The 21063-nt window shown below is 40.9% G+C and overlaps 1 protein-coding gene across 2 annotated transcripts in view; it reads left to right on the forward strand.

The window, feature by feature from the left end:
• The window catches only part of LOC139479173 (uncharacterized), a 97523-nt gene that overhangs the window by 40551 nt on the left and 35909 nt on the right, over positions 1 to 21063 (forward strand). The window contains exon 1 of one of the 2 annotated variants that reach the window (XM_071261973.1): positions 13937 to 14089. The exons of the other annotated variant lie outside the window; for it this stretch is intronic. The gene's annotated coding sequence lies outside the window, so the exon portion shown is untranslated. Of the gene's footprint in view, positions 1 to 13936; positions 14090 to 21063 lie in introns of those variants that run through there. 2 annotated transcript variants of the gene reach the window in all.

Raw genomic sequence — 21063 nt, forward strand, 5'->3', positions numbered from 1 at the left:
TGTGAGGTGGTGTATACAGACCTATGTGTGTGTGAGGTGGTGTATACAGACCTATATGTGTGTGAGGTGGTGTATACAGAGCTATGTGTGTGTGAGGTGGTGTATACAGACCTATATGTGTGTGAGGTGGTGCATACAGAGCTATGTGTGTGTGAGGTGGTGTATACAGACCTGTGTGTGTGTGATGTGAGGTATACAGACCTATGAGTGTGAGGTGGGGTATACAGAGCTATGGGTGTGTGAGGTGGTGTATACAGACCTATGTGTGTGTGATGTGAGGTATACAGACCTATGTGTGTGAGGTGGGGTATACAGAGCTATGGGTGTGAGGTGGTGTATACAGACCTATGTGTGTGTGCGGTGGTGTATACAGAGCCTGTGTGTGTGAGGTTGTGTATACAGAGCTATGTGTGTGTGATGTGAGGTATACAGACCTATGAGTGTGAGGTGGGGTATACAGAGCCTGTGTGTGTGAGGTGGTGTATACAGACCTATGTGTGTGTGATGTGAGGTATACAGACCTATGTGTGTGAGGTGGGGTATACAGAGCTATGGGTGTGAGGTGGTGTATACAGACCTATGTGTGTGTGAGGTGGTGTATACAGAGCCTGTGTGTGTGAGGTTGTGTATACAGAGCTATGTGTGTGTGAGGTTGGGTATACAGAGCTTGTGTGTGTGAGGTTGAGTATACAGAGCTTGTGTGTGTGAGGTGGGTGTATACAGAGCCTGTGTGTGTAAGGTGGATGTATACAGAGCCTGTGTGTGTAAGGTGGTGTATACAGAGCTAGTGTGTGTGAGGTGGGTGTATACAGAGCTAGTGTGTGTAAGGTTGGTGTGTATAGAGCTTGAGTATACACAGTGTGTCAAGTGTACAAGGTGGGTGTAGACAGGGTGACGTGTACAACGTGGGCGTATACACAGCTCCTTCATCACGTCACAAAAACAATGACAGTATAAAATATAGTCGTGTATATTCAAATTGGGATGGAATTAGTTTACGAAATTCTGTATTCAATAACTGAAATCTCTTGACAATTTGGCTTTTTTTTCAAACGTTTCTTTGTCGAGCTTTACATTCTTGAAGTGATTTTTTAAAGAAAGAAGTAGCGCGAGGCATTGTGGACAGACGCATCGATTTATTAGGCAAACATTTGTCCCAACTGTTTCTTTTCAATCTCATTGCGTGTATGCATTACTGCAGTATTTATCTCCCTTGTAACAAAAATGATAGAAGATGATTTGATTGGAGCCGAGGTAATTCAGGCAGGTAGTTGAAGGTTGTTCTCTGCAAATACATCGACCCAGCTTCCATCAGTGTGTAACAGCTTCTCTGTGAATGTCACCAGCAGTGAAGAAGACGGTGAACATCCATGTCATGTCAAAATGAGGCCATTGACATGGACGAGGAGAACTGTCAATCATCGGCTCAAGTGATACATTGCATCACTAAAGGAATTCCTATTAAATAGCACTCACGTAATTACCAGTCACCGTGATTCCATTGACGATGACAGAACATCATGTCGCGACTGTGAACATCCATCAATGACGTTATTTACATGATATTGACTGACAGGAATAGCCTAGAACAAATAGCAAACCTCGTGTCCGGTGTGACTCTCGCGAGACGAGACCTGGATGTATGAAGGTTCCGTCTGTGCGTCTTCACCGCTGGAGTGTTTGATCACTGTGACGTTATGCTGACGGTCCATTTGTTGTAAGGCAACTGAACAGCTGAATGGTCGTTGTAACTTGAACACCTACACGCACACGCTTGAGGATATAATGAAGTTAAAACGCATGGCTTGTTCTCGTGGGGTCCTGCTTATAACTGTAACAAGTTACATGTCAAAATACTCGTGTAAGGTATAGACCACAGTAGTTGTACATGCCATCGGAATGCTGGAATGGTGCGGTGCGGGAGAATTCGATGTTTCGCAGGAGAGTTCATTCACCTTACAATCGGCACTTGGGCAACTGTCCTTCATACACGTCTTTAAGTATACCTCTCCAACCCAGTGCGTCATATAAAACGTCTGTAACAAAAAAAGTTAGGGGATATTGAATATTTTGATGGATATTTTTATGAAATTGTGTGCTCAATCTTTCCACGAAATAATCTTTCCCTAAATATTCATCATCCCGAACGTTTATGTACGTTATAGTCAGGTTGGGCCTGTATGATATGTACGTTGTAGCCGAGCAGCTTAACTATATGAACGTTATAGAAAGATTGGCCCAGTATGATTCATACGTTGTAGCCGAGCGGCTTAACTATATGTACGTTACTGTCAGATTGGCCCAGCACGATGCATACGTTGTAGCCGAGCGGCTTAACTGTATGTACGTTACAGTCATATTGACCCAGGACGACGCATACGTTGTAGCCGAGCGGCTTAACTATATGTACTCAATAGTCAGATTGGTCCAGTGTGATATATACGTTGTTGCCCAGCGGCTTAACTATATATGTACTCAATAGTCATATTGACCCAGTACGATGCATACGTTGTAGCCGAGCGGCTTAACTATATATAATTTGGAGTATGTTTATGATAAGTCGTAAGTATTCGTGTAAGTCATATCAGAAATGCAACCATGCAATATAATGACAATATGACGCATAGACAAATAACTCCATCTGTACACCTTTAACGACATAAAGGAAAATCAAGGGTCTCCGAAGATGTCGCTAACGAGATTACCACCTCTTACATGTCCACGTCGCCGTAGGGTGATTTTCACTCAAAACATCAAAGATGCATTTTCTGCATTTCCTAACAGATCCGAAAGGGCTAGACATGAATTTAAGTTTTAATTCCAACAAACTATGCTACGCACTTCTCTCCTTTCTGGTGCCACTATACTCAGCTTAAAACATTCTGTAGAAACAAGGAATCGCATTGTGATTTCTCCTAGCCGCTCCATTGACGTTGGAGGCAGGAGAGGAGTGAGTGAGTGAGTGGGTGTGGTTTTACACCGCTTTTAGCAATATTCCAGCAATATCACGGCGGGGGACACCAGAAATGGGCTTCACAAATTGTACCCATGTCGGGAATCGAACCCGGGTCTTCGGCGTGACGAACGAACGCTTTAACCACTAGGCTACCCGACCCATCCGAAGCAGGAGAGGAGCTGGTACCTATATACTAGTATATATTTCTGATTTTATGATACTTCTACATCATTTTGTCGTCATGCTGATGAAATACCTCAGTTATGAGGTGACGTCGGGGAACAAGATACGAACGGCTAAGACACATTTTTTTCACATCCCATTTCACTGAATTCAGAGTAACGGTAACGGTAACGGTGCCCGTGGTGTTTATTATCCCTAATGTCGGTGTTGATGGAACGAATTGTTTAAATGAGTTGCACCATAGGCCATTACGAAAATGATTTATGACAAGATAATATACTGTTATGGTCCAGAAAAAGAATTCCGTGTTTGTTCACCTTTTTTCCAAACATCTGTTACATGAATACGATCGAAATCTGCACTAATTATATATCTTAGCGACTAATTAAACAACGGTCATATAATGACATGCGGGAGATAACAGGAGCAGAGCAGACCAATCTTCTCGAGTAAATTCTGTGAACGCAGATTTACGATTTAAGCGCTAGACGCCCTCTATCCCAACCCCCGCCTGTCTGTATTATTTTATCATGAGACATGATATACCGCCCGACATGCCGATTGCCATCTTTGACGGCAGCGCAGCTGTCCAAACTGACCAGTCGATCACAGACAGTGTCCAGTTGCTGTACTTAAGATTTACCTGACCTGTTATATGGACGCTGGTGTCCGCGCTATAGGCAGTAGGCCGCATGTGTGCAGCAGAACCCTCACATGAAGAAACAACACATCTGTTATTGTTATTGTTTACAAAAGCTCAAAATGTGTATGCATTCCTTCAGAATGCAGCTGATGCTTTAGATGCCCATGGATATCTGAAAGCCACAGTTCCTTCATACAGATTAATGGTTAGCAGAGACCATACACCGAATATATCCAAGGCCGTTGTCGGTATATGGTCTCTGCGCTTAGTCTCTGAAAATTAATAATTTTGAGGGAAACGAACAACTCTAGTTTTAAAATTGAAATTGCTTGTTTGTTGTTTACCGCAGCACAATATCCCAGCTATATGACGGCGGTCTGTAAATAATTGAGTCACGAGTCTTTTCACAGGCGTGTATGATATTGTAGCAGACTTTGACAACTAGCTTTTGGAGCAAGGCATCAGAATGTATTGTGCAAGGCACATCTAAGTTGTTATGTTTTCAGGTGATTTATTGACCTATTCGTTGAGTCATAGTTCACCAATTGACACGTTTTAGTCAGTGAGTTGCTGCTAATCGACTTTTACTCTGGGATACCAGAGGTTTTTACTCTCTTTTTTTATTTTGTTTGTTGTTTAACGCCGCAGTCAGCAATATTCTAGTTAAGCCTGGACTAGACAATCCAGTGATTAATATCATGAGCATCGATCTACGCAGTTGGGATTCGATGACATGCATCAAGTAAGTCAGCAAGCCTGACCACCGGATCCCGTTAGTCGCCTCAAACGACAAGCATAGTCGCCTCTTACGGCAAGCATGGGTTGCTAAAGACTTGCTCTACCCCGGATCTTCACGTGTTAAATTGAAATTTGAGAGGTGGACCTGCTTCATTTAGTGCTAGAACATTACAGTAAAAACTGGACTGAACGTGAAATAATATGGTCCTGGTACTATGACGACTACTGCATACTTCAACCCAGGTTTACGGGGGTATTTAATAATAGCTATGATTTTTTCGGTCATTAAATTCACGGAACAGAAACGTGTTTTTCAGAGTTTAGTGCACAGTTGCGAATAGATAGATAAAAAAATAGATATTTGTATTGATGCATAAAGTTAAAGAGGTATGTCACACCAAACATCATGATGTAAGCTTACAACTATGTACAGACGTCAGTTAGAGGTGTAATTATTACTATAATTTTAATTACTGCGCGTTTGAATCAGTACTTGGTTACCCAAGTTCTGCCCTGTTGAAAATAAAATGCCATCATGCTTGATGAGGGAGAGTCTAGTAATTTGAACATCCACCAGTTCGTGCCTTCTGTTCAAACAACTTCCATCGACTGGGTCAGGGCGACCCGCCGCCGCCATTATTCTGACGGAAGTTGAAGGGTCTGAAAGGAAATTGCAGTGCACTATGGGACGTGCGTGGTTGTGTGGTTGTGTCTTGACATTATGGGATGGGACTGCGTTGGGTATTCGTTGTGACGTTGTGTAGTGGCCCAGATGGCGAGGATATGTACCGTATGCTATGTTACAAGTTTATTGCGAACAAAACAATTTTTATATCTCGTTTTATGTTTGGGTTAATGTAAAAGTAGAAATAGAAGGGATGATTTCCGGAATCATGTTTGTTTGTTTGTTTGTTGTTTAACGCCGCACTCAGCAATATTCCAGTTATATTACGACTGTCTGTAAATAATCGAGTCTGGACAAGACAATCCAGTGTCGATATCATGAGCATCGACCAACTCAATTGGGATACGATGACATGCATCAACCAAGTCCACGAGCCTGACCACCCGATCCCGTTAGTCGTGAATGACTGGAATATGTGTTGACTTGAGTCATGTTGATGTGTTTACCAATCACGACAAGGACTGATACATATTATTTACCCATAGACAAGGACTGATACAGACTTATTTACCTGTAGACAAGGATTGATACAGACTTATTTACCCATAGACAAGGCCTCCCAAAGACGTGTTTACCACTCGTTGAAGACTGACTTATTTTTGAGGACTGTTTACTGACTTGTTGACCTATCGATCGTGACTGACACAGGCCTGTTTACCTTTCGTTGATGGTGTATTTACATTTGTTTACCCAAAGGTTGACGTCATCAAGACCTGAATGTCGACGTATTGCAGACCTTAATGTTGACGTCATTGAGACCTGAATGTCGACGAAACGGAGACCTCATTGCTTCTTATCGACTCCACTGACTTCCTATCGTTGAGAACTGATTGCAGACTTGTTTACCTATCGTTCAGGACTGATACAGCCCTGTTTACGTTTCGTTGATGACGTGTTTACCTTTGTTTATAAATTGTTGATATCATGGAGACCCGATTGTTGATATAATGCAGTCCTGATTGTTGACGTAATCCAGACCTGAATGTCGACGAATTGCAGACCTCAATGTTGACGTTATGCAGACCTTAATGGGGACCTAATGTAGACCTGAATAGTGACCTAATCTAGACCCCAATGGTGACGTAATGTAGACCTCACTTTTGACGTAGTGTAGATTTCATTGTTATAATAATATGGGTTCTGGAATTACACTCGGTGCATGCTCAAACCGCGATATTGTTGACGTAATGCTGACCCAATTTTTGACGTACTGTATATCTCATTGTTGACATAATGTACACCTATTTTTAGACGTACAATCTCAAATCAAAAGCTAATGATATAATAGTCCATCACCGTTGATGTCGAAAATGTTCATCCCTTACACTTTTCAGATGAGAAAAAGATTGCAACAGGAATGTGCGTATTATTATCATTTTACAATGGCGTTGGGGAGGCTTATATTGCCCACAAGGGTACAGTGGGTCTGTTTCCCGATGTACATGTACCCCAGCTTCCGCCGTTCTGTCAAAGACCAATTCTTACATTCGGCGTAAATCAATACCCGCTAACTCACTCACTCTTCTTTTACACACACGGGTGGCATAATGCCCTGTTCTGTTCGTGAACCTTTGAGTATCTCAACGTCAACTAATTCTGGCGTTTACGTCACATACAGCATGACAAGGGCGATTAGTTTACTAATTATGTCAATTTCAACATGAAGAAATTTTACCTGGGCCAGTAATCTTGACAGTGAAGTAAGGGGTGAGAGAAGTGAAGGAAACATGATTCATTTACATGTATAATCAATAACATTGCGTTCGATTCGCTATATTGACACAATATGTGTAGCTAGTTTCTGGTACCCTGCTGGAAACAGTGTTTATGTTAATATGTCAAGCCAACAACAACATGTACATGGTATGACGTTAAGACATACAAATTATAGGCGAATACAGTATGATAATGAGAAACTGTGGCTCTAACTGGAAGATTAAAATGAAAACCGCCACCCGATTTTCGCAATTCGAGAAATCAGCAAACACAATGGTGGTATATTGTCATACCCTTCTTTGATACGGTTTTGAAAGTCATCACGTCTGGAATTATTCCTTTTAGCCTTGGATTTGCATAGAATTCCAGCGCTAAGTAAGATTTTCTCTCGTGTCGCCATGCTTTATAAGCCAAATATTCAATATAGATTGTGTAACCATGTCTCCTGTAAGTATATCCAATAAGAAAGAGACTTCATGGATGTCAACTTCTTCCAACTGATGAATCAGTAAGTATATACTCCGAAACGTTGTGTTCCTCGTAATAAAGAAGTTGACATCCATAAATTCTCTTCCTTATGTGTATCACCTTTAAATGTCTTTCAAAGACTTGAAGTATGTAGATAGTGCAAAAATGTTTCCAAAAAGCTGCACCTGGACGTGTATGCGCTGCACAACAAATATTCAACAGTTAATGAGTTACTTAACCAAACAGTATTACCATCTACATGTTCTAAACCTAAGATCAATGTATTGCACTGTGTGTAAGACCCAAATAGAGTTTCCAATGGCTGTCACGTGGAACCTACACCCCTATGTGTGTAATGAAACCGTTCAAACCAATTCCTCCAGAGAAAACCTTGCCACATTTAACTGTTAAAGGTTATGGCGATTCAGATAAAATTCCTTATTGTAATGCGAAACCTTTCAATTGATTTTTTGAAATGGCATCAGTACGGGTAGGCTTATAACCGTTAGTTGCATAAGAACTGTTTTCATGATAAATTCATACTTCTGAATCCAACTGCCTTCGATTTGATATCGCAATTTAGTAAGGCCATATGTAACACCAGAAACTAACACGAAGCTGACTGTTTGTGTTTGACCACGACTTAACAATATATCTTATCGATTATAGTAAATGCCTGAATACATTTCCTGGTGAATATTTCATACAAACAGTTTCCTCCACCAGATCCATTGTACGGACTGACATCGCTACAGTTGACTACCCGACAGTCGCCATTGTTCCTTCTACACTGGATCAGCGGGGGCTGGAGAAGAAGAATCTGTGACGTGTTTAAAGTGGCTAGCGACGTTTGTGTATATTGGGTATCTTGTTCTTGTATCCGGAAGAAGGATGAAACTGATGTGTAAATACTGATGCTTGCCTCAGTATCCATGATGAACAGGTAAGTCAGGTCGTCACGAATTGTCACCGAGTCCCCCATTGGATCTCCCCAGGGGATATCCAGATTGTCGTAATTGTCAGTCGATTTAATCTTTGAATGGGTTTGGGTTTGCTACCAGTAGGGCAGGACATGCTTACCCTTTTCGCGAACACCTGGTGTCATCACTGATTTTCAGTGGTCCATTCATATAATTTCCACAGCTATTGATCCTTTACGCCAAGTGGGGTCTGTTTCGACAGAAAATCAATCTAGGCTGGTTATTCTCTTGCATTGACAATTTATATATACTTCGTAGTTAATGAAAGGATGTGTCGGCGGTCATTTTAAACTTAATTATCAAGGTGACACGGGTGGCCCAGTCGTCTAAGGCGCCGCGATTCGCTGTGCAGAGTTGCGTCCCTTGGAAACGCCAGAAACCTATGATTGTTGGTTCGAATCCCGGTTCGCCCCGATTATGTTTTGAGTTTGTCAGCACTATACCTGTCCGTGGGTTTCACCGAAGTGGTAAACGTCTGAGACCTGCATCGGCTTTCCTCCCACATTAAGCTGACACGCTGTGATATGACTGTAATACTGGTAAAAGCGGCGTTAAACCCAACTCACTCACTCACTGTTCATGGGCGGATACAGTTTTTTTTAAAAGGGGGTGCACAATTAAGATCTATTTATTGTCTTTGGTGGTAATTTATACAGAAATAAAGATTTTTTTCGAAATAAAAAGGGGGGTGCACGCCAGAAACCTGTGATTGTGGGTTCGTATCCCAGTTCGCCCCGATTATGTTTTTAGGTTTGTCAGCACCATACCCGTGCTCGTGGGTTTCACCGAAGTGGTAAACGTCTGAGACCTGCATCACTTCGGGCTTTCCTCCCACATAAAGCTGACAAGCCGTGATATAACTGGAATACTGTTAAAAGCGGCGTTAAACCCAGCTCACTCACTCACTCACTCAAAGAAACTGCTAATGTATCAAAATTCATTTCTAAATCTTTTGGTTTAAAATCGTTGTGTTCTGTTGCCTGATAATATGGAATGTAAAATTGTGCTAGAACACTTTCAACATTCAAATCCCAGTTCAAGACATTTCTTTTTAAAAAAAATGTCTGTGACTTTTGTCTTTGTGTTTGTTTGCGCTTTGAGCATGCTCAGGCGTTGAGGTAAGCGCTATATGAATAGACCTATTATTTTTATATTACTATTATGTGTGAGTGGGGCGGTCGGGTAGCCAAGAGGTTAAAGCGTTCGCTCGCCACGCCGAAGACCCGGGTTCGATTCCCGACATGGGTACAATCTGTGAAGCCCATTTCTGGTGTCCCCCGCCGTAATATTGCTGGAATATTGCTAAAAGCTCACACACTATTATGTGTGAGACTGTACGGGATATGTGGATGTAGGTGATATTTATAGGGACACTTGAACTAATTCAGTACACGGACACTGATTCTTGTTTAAGACATTGTATCTCACGGCCATATACAACAGAAATCTATCAGTCAATCAGTTATTGAAATCATTAAGGCTGACCTACATTAAACATGCATTATGTAGTTCATGTACACATTATACATACAACTCAGATGTGTATGTTTCGACCACTTAATTGTCTGGTTTATTGACAGACCGCCGTCGCATGGCAGGAGTATTGCTGTGCGGCGTCAGACAACAAATACTTACGTTCTTATGCAAACTGTGTAAGTGGCCGGTTCTACCGGTAGAGTAGGACATGCTTACCCTTTTCGCGAACACCTGGTGGAATCACTGATTCTCATAGGTCCATTCATATAACTGTCACCCTATTTTCCCATTTACGCCAATGGAATCTGTTTCGTCGGATAATCGAGATTGTTTTTTTGACGTTAACGTTTCCTATTCTGCATTTCATAGCCTGGTGTATGTATGGTGATAAACAGTTCAGTGTATTGCTGCTGTCAATCGGCCTATATTCACTTTACATGTTCGGTAATAAATACAGGTAAATATGTCTTCCATAATTCTTCATTTAAACCGCTTCTATATGAAAAAGAATAATTGAAATATTAGCATTGGATAAATAAACATATAAGTAAGAATGTAAGTAAATAAAGAAATAAATAAATAAATATAGATAAATAAATAAATATAGATAAATAAATAAATGAATAAATAAATGAATAAACAAATAAATCAATAAATGATAAATAAATAAATAAATAAATAAATAAATAAATAAATAAATAAATAAATAAATAAATAAATAAATAAAAGAGAAGATAGAAGATAACATGCGTACCATTTTGTCTTCATACACATAAAAGTTACTTATTAACACTTTTAACGAAGCTTTCAATTATTCAATATTCCGGGAAACAAAACCCAATCACGTGTTCTGTGGTCATCAAATACAATATTATTTCGTAACACTTTCTGGAAAACTATCAAAAGACTATTCCCGTAACTCACACACAGATACAACCCGACGTACGTTTATCACGAAGCCTCTGAGAAGAGGTAACCTAGCAAATATGAAAATAGTATGTACACCCAAGTCGTTAGCATGAGTTTACAACGCGTTTGCTTCCCTCACACTGAACATACTCTCACTGCCATATAAGCATCGTCAGATATGCGTAGACTCAAGTTAATACACTTTTGAATTCCGTTTCCCTGAGCATTAAGTAATCACTAGTAGAATATCTACCTTCTTTTGTAATATAACTTTTCATAATTGGCTTGAAGCCGACTTCCTCGACTAAATCGACTGACTATGTGGCGACTCATGCATATTGCTGTTTGATATTAACCCTGGCTGCCACAGTATATGCTATTCGCCATGGCTCCAGTAATGGAGCTTCATAGACGGATCAATGGACGGAACGGCGATGACGTTGTGTGGTCGGTAGAACGCATGATCATAATCACTGTTAATTTCAAACGTAGTATTTTTTCCCCTCTCGATTGCCCAATGTGTTCCAGTAGGCTCGAGTCATTATAAAACCGTATAGCGAAGCAATGAACCCGCTGTATTGATCATTAAGTCCAAGTCGTTTTGGTCAATATCATAAAGAATATCATATACCCGTTAATGCATATTTCACAAACGTAAAAGTGTACATTTCTGCCTGTGTATAGAATTACGTGGAGACACGCCAAACGGGTACACTGAACGGGTAATTAGCTATCAGGGGCCTTGAGCTATCCACAGCAAAAACCTTTAGGAAATCGATGTGAGGTCTAGTATTGCTTATTCTTTATTTATACAGCAAAATGTCGTGTTTCCGCTAAGTAAGCTTCATCCCCTTGTGTTGGTCGGAAGCCCCTTTTGTTTGGGGCATCTTTTCGTGTTATTCGTATATAAAGGTATTCTGGTAGTGCATTATGAAGTACTATAGAGATACATAACGATATTATGTTAAACGTAATTTATAAATCGTTTTGTCTTTGGGTGATTCTCTATGGGTTTATGAGGGTGTCAGTACTGTTTCATACGTTTGTGTACGAGTATCTGTATGCAGGTGCTGTAAGGGATCCACAACACTGATTATGTTCCTCCAAATATTGGAACACAATCTATAGTTGGTTAGTAACAACTAATTAGTATGGTTGTTAACACAGCTCTTACTAGGAAGTTTAAGGTCTCCCCACAGTGTTCCAACTGCAACTTTTCCCAGTGTTTTCCGAATTTGTTGTCAGAATGCTCCCACACGGGTAAATATGCAAATAATTATAGCGTAATGGTGATAGCTTGGCAATAAGAAATGTTTAATGGTCTGAAATATAACGAGGTATTTATATAGTGCAATATTATGAATTATGTTATGATGTGTGTCTGTGTGTGTGTGTTTGTGTGCGTGTGTGTGTGCGTGCGTGCGTGATTGTTGCTTGTACTAGTTCTTACTTATGCTGGTTTTATAGCAATAGTTCACTGAGATACCAGGTTTAACATGAATTTTAAAAAATGACTTTCACTGCATAAACAGAGTATGAACCTTCATACATGGTCAACTATTACGGTGTCGGAGCATTGTCAAGGTTGGTCCAGGATACTCATAGCGGTCTTGGCATGTAACGAGGGCGTTCCAGGGAAATCGCCGAGGATTACCAAGGGTTTCCAAAAGTGCTTCAATCCATAGAGTTCCCAGAATCTCACCCGAGTGTTCCCAGAGCGTTCCCCAGCGTTTCCCAGCGTTACCACAAACTTGGTGTTTCTTGGGTGTTCCCAGAGCGTTCCCGAGTGATAACACACTCTTGGTGGTCCTGGGGTGTTCCCAGACCGTTCCCGAGGATTGCCACACTTTTGGTGTTTCTGGGATGTTCCCAGACCGTTCCCGAGGATTGCCACACTTTTGGTGTTTCTGGGGTGTTCCCAGAGCGTTACCACACTCTTGGTGGTCCTGGAGTGTTCCCAGACCGTTCCCGAGGATTGCCACACTTTTGGTGTTTCTGGGATGTTCCCAGACCGTTCCCAAGGACTGCCACACTTTTGGTGTTTCTGGGGTGTTCCCAGAGCGTTACCACACTCTTGGTGGTCCTGGGATGTTCCCATAGCGTTCCCGAGCGTTACCACACTCTCGGTGTTTCTTTCGTGTTCCCAGAGGGTTCCCGAGGATTGCCCCACTCTTGGTGTTTATGGGGTGTTCCCTGGGCGTTCCCGAGGGTTGCCGCACTCTTGGTTTTTCTGGGGTGTTCCCAGAGCGTTCCCGAGCATTACTTAACTCTTGGTGTTTCTGACGTGTTCCAAAAGCGTTTCCTATCGTTACCACACTCTCGGTGTTTCTTGGGTGTGCCAACAGTGTTGCCAGGGGTTTCCTGAGCGCTCCCAGAGTGTCCTTTAAGTGCTCCATTATGCAAACAAAGAGACTGGTGCCACCACAACGGGAAGGCTTCCCGCCGTGTTGGAGGCCCAGTCAAAGGTATTCGCGCTTAATGTTTTCAATACCGGCAATGAGAGAGTCGCCTAGATTATTGCCCTGGCATCTCGTCTGCGGATCTACGTGTGTTTCATCAGCAGCCATTCATTAGTGTTGGAGGTGGACTTGAGATAAAGGTGTTCCTAACACCCAACGTCGACCTCATGCAGTCTATGCCGATGTCCTTCCCATCTCACAGCTGTCACCAACTTGCAGTATGTCAGCTTGAAAACACTGCCGTTGATTGAGGAAGCCCGTGATTAGAAAAAACCCTCATCACCTTGGTTACGTAAGATTTTCCCTGCCATTTTCAAGCATTTGTGCCTGGGCTGAATGCCGCCCAAAGATGTCGTCTGTCAACTCCGGAGGCACTTCCGGGTAACTAGTGTAGCATTGATATAAACTACCGTCCTTCTGTCCTCGATCGCTCTCCCTTACTTCCCATACATTCCGCTTTGTGTCGAGAAACCCGGTGACAACGTGTTGACGTCGCACGGCTGTTTTGTTGTTTCTGGAGAGTATTTACTGTGGGGAGTGATCCTTGTCCCCAGCCCCCTGCCCCTCCAACCACCCCTCCCCCGCCCCTTCTGTCAATATTAGTCAGCTTTAGTCAAGTCCGTGGCCGCCAGCCGCACTAGAGATCACGTGCATACTGGGTATGTTGATCGATGCCGTCAGCAGAAGGTGAGGCGGTAGTGGTACCGGTGTGTTGCAGCGGAGGGATACTGATGGTGATGCCAGCTTCACTATGGACGGTAGCATCGCCGGCCTTTACTCGGATCACCGCTACTCCAGGAAAAAACAACAGCGGATTACCAGTTCTATAATGTGTGACGTTGGGTGTACTTTTCGCATCGTTAGAACAATGCACAGGTATTTATACTCATTTCATGACATGTTTGTTTTTTCAAAATATCTGATTTATTTTTTCAAAATATCTGATTTGTTTTATTACACGAATTGAAAAAATGTTAAGTAAACTAATTGCAACTTGAACATCATATCTATGCATCCCAGCTTTGCATAAAATACTGGCAGTCGAACAGCTCCAGTGGCGTGAAGTGATTATATCTTCTGCAGTGCACTGTTTACATTCCGTACATTCTTCTAGCATTCATGATTTAACTAATACTACCGTCAGAAAATTAAACTTTAAATTAACCCGAGAGCATATTGATCAGTTGAAATGAAACGCTTTGTTGTCTGAACCTCAGTGTCGATTTTACGCGCAGGAAAACCTACATACACTGTCTATGTAACTAATTACTATGAGTATATGGTATCAAATTTCCATCAGCCTTAATTATTCTATACACGCTACATAGCCTGGTCGATGTCCTCTCCCCCGGCTCAGAGCTACCTGTCTATCATCAACCACAGCAAACCACTACACAAACCTTTCAAATTAAATAATAATCAATACCATCAAAGCGATTAAGTTGATGCCAATTAGGTGTCTTTTATTTGAAATTTGCAGCTTTAAACATATGTAACATAACATCCATCATTAAGTATGTCCGATGTTGTATTTAAGTCTCATTAAGCCATGTGGAGCTGAAACTTCATCGATTAATTCTTTCAGGAAGCGAAGTCTAACATGGGAGTCCGTGTATCATGGCCTTTTTGTGTAAACACAAGTGTACATGAAAGTGATGAGTTTCGACACGACTTTTTACCGAAAAACAAATAAGTTCATTCCGTTCATAGTTCGTACTGTTGAACCAAATAGAGTGACCACTTAGTGTGTCTTCCGTCAGAATACATCAATGATATCAAACCTGTTTTAGGTGATGGAATAGGATCGTTGAGTAACTATTTATGGTTAATACAATAATGAGCTGAAGGAAGGATGGACTATTAAGCTAAATGGAATTAGAAACAAAACTTGTGTTCGTCCACAACAGTGAAATGTTTTCTTAATGTGTATAGTGATGTCAAATATATAGAAACGTATTGTGTACTTACTATAGCCCCAGCACAAGCTAAACGGATTTAGAACAAAACTTGTGTTCGTCCACAACAGTGAAATGTTTACTTCATCTGTATAGTGATGTCATATATATAGAAACGTATTGTGTACTTACTTTAGCCCCAGCACAAGCCAAACGGATTTAGAACAAAACTTGTGTTCGCCCACAACAGTGAAATGTTTACTTCATCTGTATAGTGATGTCATATATATATAGAAACGTATTGTGTACTTACTTTAGCCCCAGCACAAGCTAAACGGATTTAGAACAAAACATGGGTTCGTCCACAACAGTGAAATGTTTACTTCATCTGTATAGTGATGTCATATATATAGAAACGTATGTGTACTATAGCCCTAGCACAAGCTAAACGAAAACAAAACTTGTGTTCGTCCACAACAGTGAAATGTTTACTTCATCTGTATAGTGATGTAATATATATGGAAACGTATTGTGTACTATAGCCCCAGCACAAGCTAAACGAAAACAAAACATGCGTTCGTCCACAACAGTGAAATGTTTACTTCATCTGTATAGTGATGTCATATATATGGAAACGTATTGTGTACTATAGCCCTCGCGCAACAAAAGACACAGAGGAAACTTCTTGAAGCCTTATGTCTCAACAGGGACGAAGAGGATAAAGGCAATGTGAACTATGAGATGTTAGACTGTGTGATTGTACGCGGCACACCTGTGGTATGCAGTTTACCTCGCTTTCAGCAATATCCAAACCATATCGCCACCATGATACTGTGTCCCCACGTGGGAATCGAACCAGGTATTCAGCGTGTTTGAGGGAACGCCTTTACAACTTGACTACCCTAGAAAGATGGGTGGATATAACGTTAAAGGGTGTGGAGACTACACAATCATGTATCTTCGTCTTGCTCAGGATAATATATAGATTCTGGGTATTAGGTACCAATTAGGGTATCCTTGAAAATCACATTCGTGAAACCGTTTGTAAATTATACAGCTCATCTTTGGACTTTTTTAGTATATATATAGCTAGGGTTATATATATTTGACACATTTACAAATGTTATTTTATTAATACTTTCAAACCAAAAGTAAATAGCCTCAAATTATGGAATTATTTTATACGATTGTATGTGTCGTACGCCTGCCCTACACAATGTTATGCGTCTTACTGTGACGTCACAATGTTAGATTGCACTATTGCGTCATACTGTGTTAGAGTGGATTGTTATTTTTGCTTTTGTTTATCGTTGTAAATAACAGCGTTGTAATAACATTTTGAGTGAACAATCAGTGACCGAGAAGTAATGTTGACATGTTGTTGTTCACCTGCGGCTGTTGGCATATCACCGTTTCTCAGGGTCCGCATGACATTCTCGATCGTCTTTGAAGTGACATATGTTAATATGGGCACGGACAACATGAAAGTAGGGAATACTCTATAGACTTCACAGGCAATTCAAAGGTCATGGTCGCTGAGTGATGCGGTTTGCGTAATGACACAGAACACGGTGTTCATCTCTCCAGATCTGTCATTACCTGTGTAATACTTCGCGACAAATACCAGAGGGGACGCCATTTCTCCAGATCTATCATGATCCGTGTAGCACATGTATCACAGATACCAGAGGAGACGCCATTTCTCCGGATCTATCATGATCCGTGTAGAACATGCACCACAAATACCAGAGGTAAGCCACCTCTCCAGATCTATCATAATCTGTGTAGAAATGTAACAAAAAATACCAGAGGGGATGCCACCTCTCCAGGTCTATCACAATCCGCGTGGAACATGTACCACAAATACCAGAGGGGACGCTGTCTCTCCAGATCTATCATAATCCGTGTAGAACATGTACCACAAATACCAGAGGGGACGCTGTCTCTCCAGATCTATCATAATCCGTGTAGAACATGTACCACAAATACCAGAGGGGACGCTATCTCTCAAGATCTATCATAATTCTTGTAGAACACAAAAAGGGATGGCTTTAGGATAGACCACTTCCCGGGAAGTTTATACCCGATTTGTTCTATTCGCTCCAGCATCCAAAAGTTGTTTTGTTTTTCGTTTTTGAGCCGAACCATCATCTATGTCAGATTGTCTTTCATAATGTGTGTAGATTTACCACTGAGTATGTGAGATATCGATATATGTTGATGATGTCATTGGCTGTGTAGAGATACCAATATTGGTTAATGATACCACTGTTAGAGGCAAGGTACCAATATATGCTAATGATGTTACTGATTGTGTTAAAATACGAACATGCGCCAATAATATCAGTGAAAGTGTCGAGAAAAACAATATATGCTGATGACATCATTGACTGTCGAGATGCCATTATATTTTAATGATTTCACCGACTGTGTCCAGATACCAACAAACACCAATGATACCAGTTACTGTATATAGAGTTACTAATAGACATTAATGCGTGAGTGAGTATGGTTTTACGCCGCTTTTAGTAATATTCTATCAATATCAATGGCAGGGGACACCAGAAATGGGCTTCACACATTGTACCCATGTGGAAAATCGAACCCGGGTCTTCGGCGTGACGATCGAACGCTTTACCGCTCGACTATCTCACCGCTGCTATGATACGTGAATGATACAACAGAATGTGAATAGATGTGAATTTATTTGAATGGTATCACTGGCCGTAGATATATTAACATCACGAACTGATATACCTGACTGTGTTCAGATATAAATGTATCTTTATGATATCGCTGACATATTGTCATGGCATCACTGTAGAGATACTAACAGACCATGATGTATCGATAAGTCATTTTGAAATACATCACTGAATGTAGAGATAGTCCAAACCATCGTCGTCACGTACGCGGCCGTCATATCGAGGTATCTATATCAACGTCTTTGTAGACATGTCAATATATGTTGTTTGTTTGTTTCTTGTTGAACAGAAATATTCCATCTATATGACGGCGGTCTGTATATAATCGAGTCTGGACCCTACAATCCAGTGATTGACATCATTAGCACTGACCTACGCAATTGGGATACGATGACATGCATCAACCAAGTGTCACAAGCCTGACTACCGATCCCGTTAGTCGCCTCTCACGACAAGCATATTTGTCCCTTAAGACAAGCATGGGTTGCTGATGACCTATTTCTACCGGGATCTTCACAGGTACAATATATGTTGATGACACTCACCAACTGAAGAGTATCGCGATGATACCTAGATAAGGTTATTTAGCAGATCAGATTTGTTGATGAATGATTGGCCTGTGATGTATTAGTGATTCTCGTGCTCGTGAGTTTCACCGAAGTAAGAAATGTCTGAGACCTGATTACTTCGGGGTTTCCTCCCACATGAAGCTGAAAAGCGGCGTTAAATCAAAATCACTCACTCATTTATGAGTGAGTGACATAGTTTAACGCCACATCGACAGTATTCCAGCCACATAGTGACAAAGAGACAGGTATCAGAAATACAGATTAGGTTCCATGATATACGAACTTATCTCAGGAAGGTTAGATGAGTACTGGAGAACGTTGGGCGTTAGAATGTGGTTTAGTACAACCGTCGGAATACTTTCCAGCTTCTCAAGCGTGTATAATAAACACGAACCTATGAAAATATGAGTGTATGATTCATAAGCCAATTACAAGTATGATTAATACTTCCACGGTATTCGAGTTTTACCATATTGATCGTATTGAATAACTCATGGTTTTTTAAAAACATATTTTATTGTCCAAAAACACAAAGGGGTTGGGCACAAGTGCAAACTGATAATAATTATAGGTGTGGTCATAATCAGAATCATTGTTGTAATAGCGATGTTAAGAATGGTAATGTAGATTATGGAAACTCGGAGCTGTGTGAGAACATATTCAGTGACACAGGTAGCAGACAGGTGGAAGATGCGGAGAAGAATACTTTGTCACAAAAAGACCGTTAGTGTGTAAAGGAAGTGATATTGGATGACAATACACAGATACTAGGTCAAGGAGACACGATCGGATAAGTAGCACCTGGGAACGGCTGTTCGATCTGTGTTGACACACCTTGGTAATCAATGCAGCACGTGTGATACGTGGAGAAATGCAACAGTACACCTGTGCGTGCCCACGAACTGCGGTATGTGGTGTGAGTGCTACATTTGCTTTTTACAGTCTTCTCGTCACGTGATAGGAACGCTAGAAATCAGTTATCAGATATGAACGAGGTCTTAGTGTATCAAGGGGGCACGGGTGGCCCAGTCGTCAAAGGCGCCGCGATTCGCTGTGCAGAGTTGCGTCCCTTGGACATGCCAGAAACCTATGATTGTTGGTTCGAATCCCGGTTCGCCCCGATTATGTTTCTAGGTTTGTCAGCACCATACCCGTGCTCGTGGGTTTCACCGAAGTGGTAAACGTCTGAGACCTGCATCACTACGCTGACCACATTACGCTGACACGCAGTGATATTACTGGAATAATATTAAAAGCGGCGTTAAACCCAACTCACTCACTCACTCACTCACTCACTCACTCACTTAGTGTATCATAATAAATAGCTTCCTAGGGTGTGTTTGTGTTCAAACGGAGAGAGTATAAGAATTGATTAAAACACGTTGCAAAATATAGATTTTTTTAAAACTCTTTTTAACCATTAGATCATTTGGATTCTTGGTGGAACATTGGTTCCTCAACCATACTGGTTTACTTATTGATGTAATGTTCAACAAAGAGCATATATAGTAACCGTGGGACGTATCTATCTACCATATAGTTTTTTTACCCCCCATAAAGTATATCTAAACACCATAGATTATATCTAGTCACCATAGAGTATACCTAGACACCATGGAGTATATCTAAACACCATAGAGTATATCTAGACACCATAGAATATACCGAGACACCATAGAGTATATCTAGTCACCATAGAGTATATCTAAACATCATAGATTATATCTAGACACCATAGAGAATATATAAACACCATAGAGTATACCTTGACACCATAGAGTATATCTAGTCACCCATGTGTCCACCAAGAGCCCATGTAGTCACAATAGAGTATATCTAGTCAGCATAGAGTATATCTAGACACCATAGGGTATATCTAGACAACATAGAGTATATCTCGTCAACATAGAGTATATCTAGACACCATAGGGTATATCTAGACACCATAGAGTATATCTAAACACCATAGAGTATACCTAGACACCATAGAGTATATCTAGACACCATAGATTATATCTAGCCAGCGTAGAGTATATCTAGACACCATAAAGTATACCTAGACACCATAGAGTATATGTAGTCACCATAGAGTATACCTAGACACCATGAGTATATCTAGTCAGCATAGAGTATATCTAAACACCATAGAGTATACCAAGACACCATAGACTATATCTAGTCAGCATAAAGTATATCTAGACACCTTAGAGTATATCTAGTCCGCATAGAGTATACCTAGACACCATAGAGTATATCTAGTCAGCATAGAGTATATCTAGACACCATAGAGTATATCTTAACACCATAGAGTATACCTAGACACCATAGAGTATATCTAGTCAGCATAGAGTATATCTAGACACCATAGAGTATATCTAGACACCATAGAGTATATCTAGACACCCACGTGTCCACCAAGAGCCCATGTAGTTGTCCTAGTGCATATCTATTCAACAAGAACATATGTAGTTGTCCCAGAGCATATATTTCCAACAAAACACATAAGGATCTGTCATAAAACATCTATTCAACATAGCGCATATCCTTTCAACAAAGAGCATGTCTATCTATTCAACAAAGAGCTCATATAGTTGTCCTAGAGCATATCTTTTCAACAAAGAACATATCTGGTCTTCATCCAGCATATCTAGCAAGCGCACAGAATGTCTAGTGACCATTAG

Source organism: Haliotis cracherodii, unplaced genomic scaffold, assembly GCF_022045235.1.
Source record: "Haliotis cracherodii isolate W230 unplaced genomic scaffold, xgHalCrac1.p SCAF_4, whole genome shotgun sequence".
NCBI lineage: Eukaryota > Metazoa > Mollusca > Gastropoda > Lepetellida > Haliotidae > Haliotis > Haliotis cracherodii.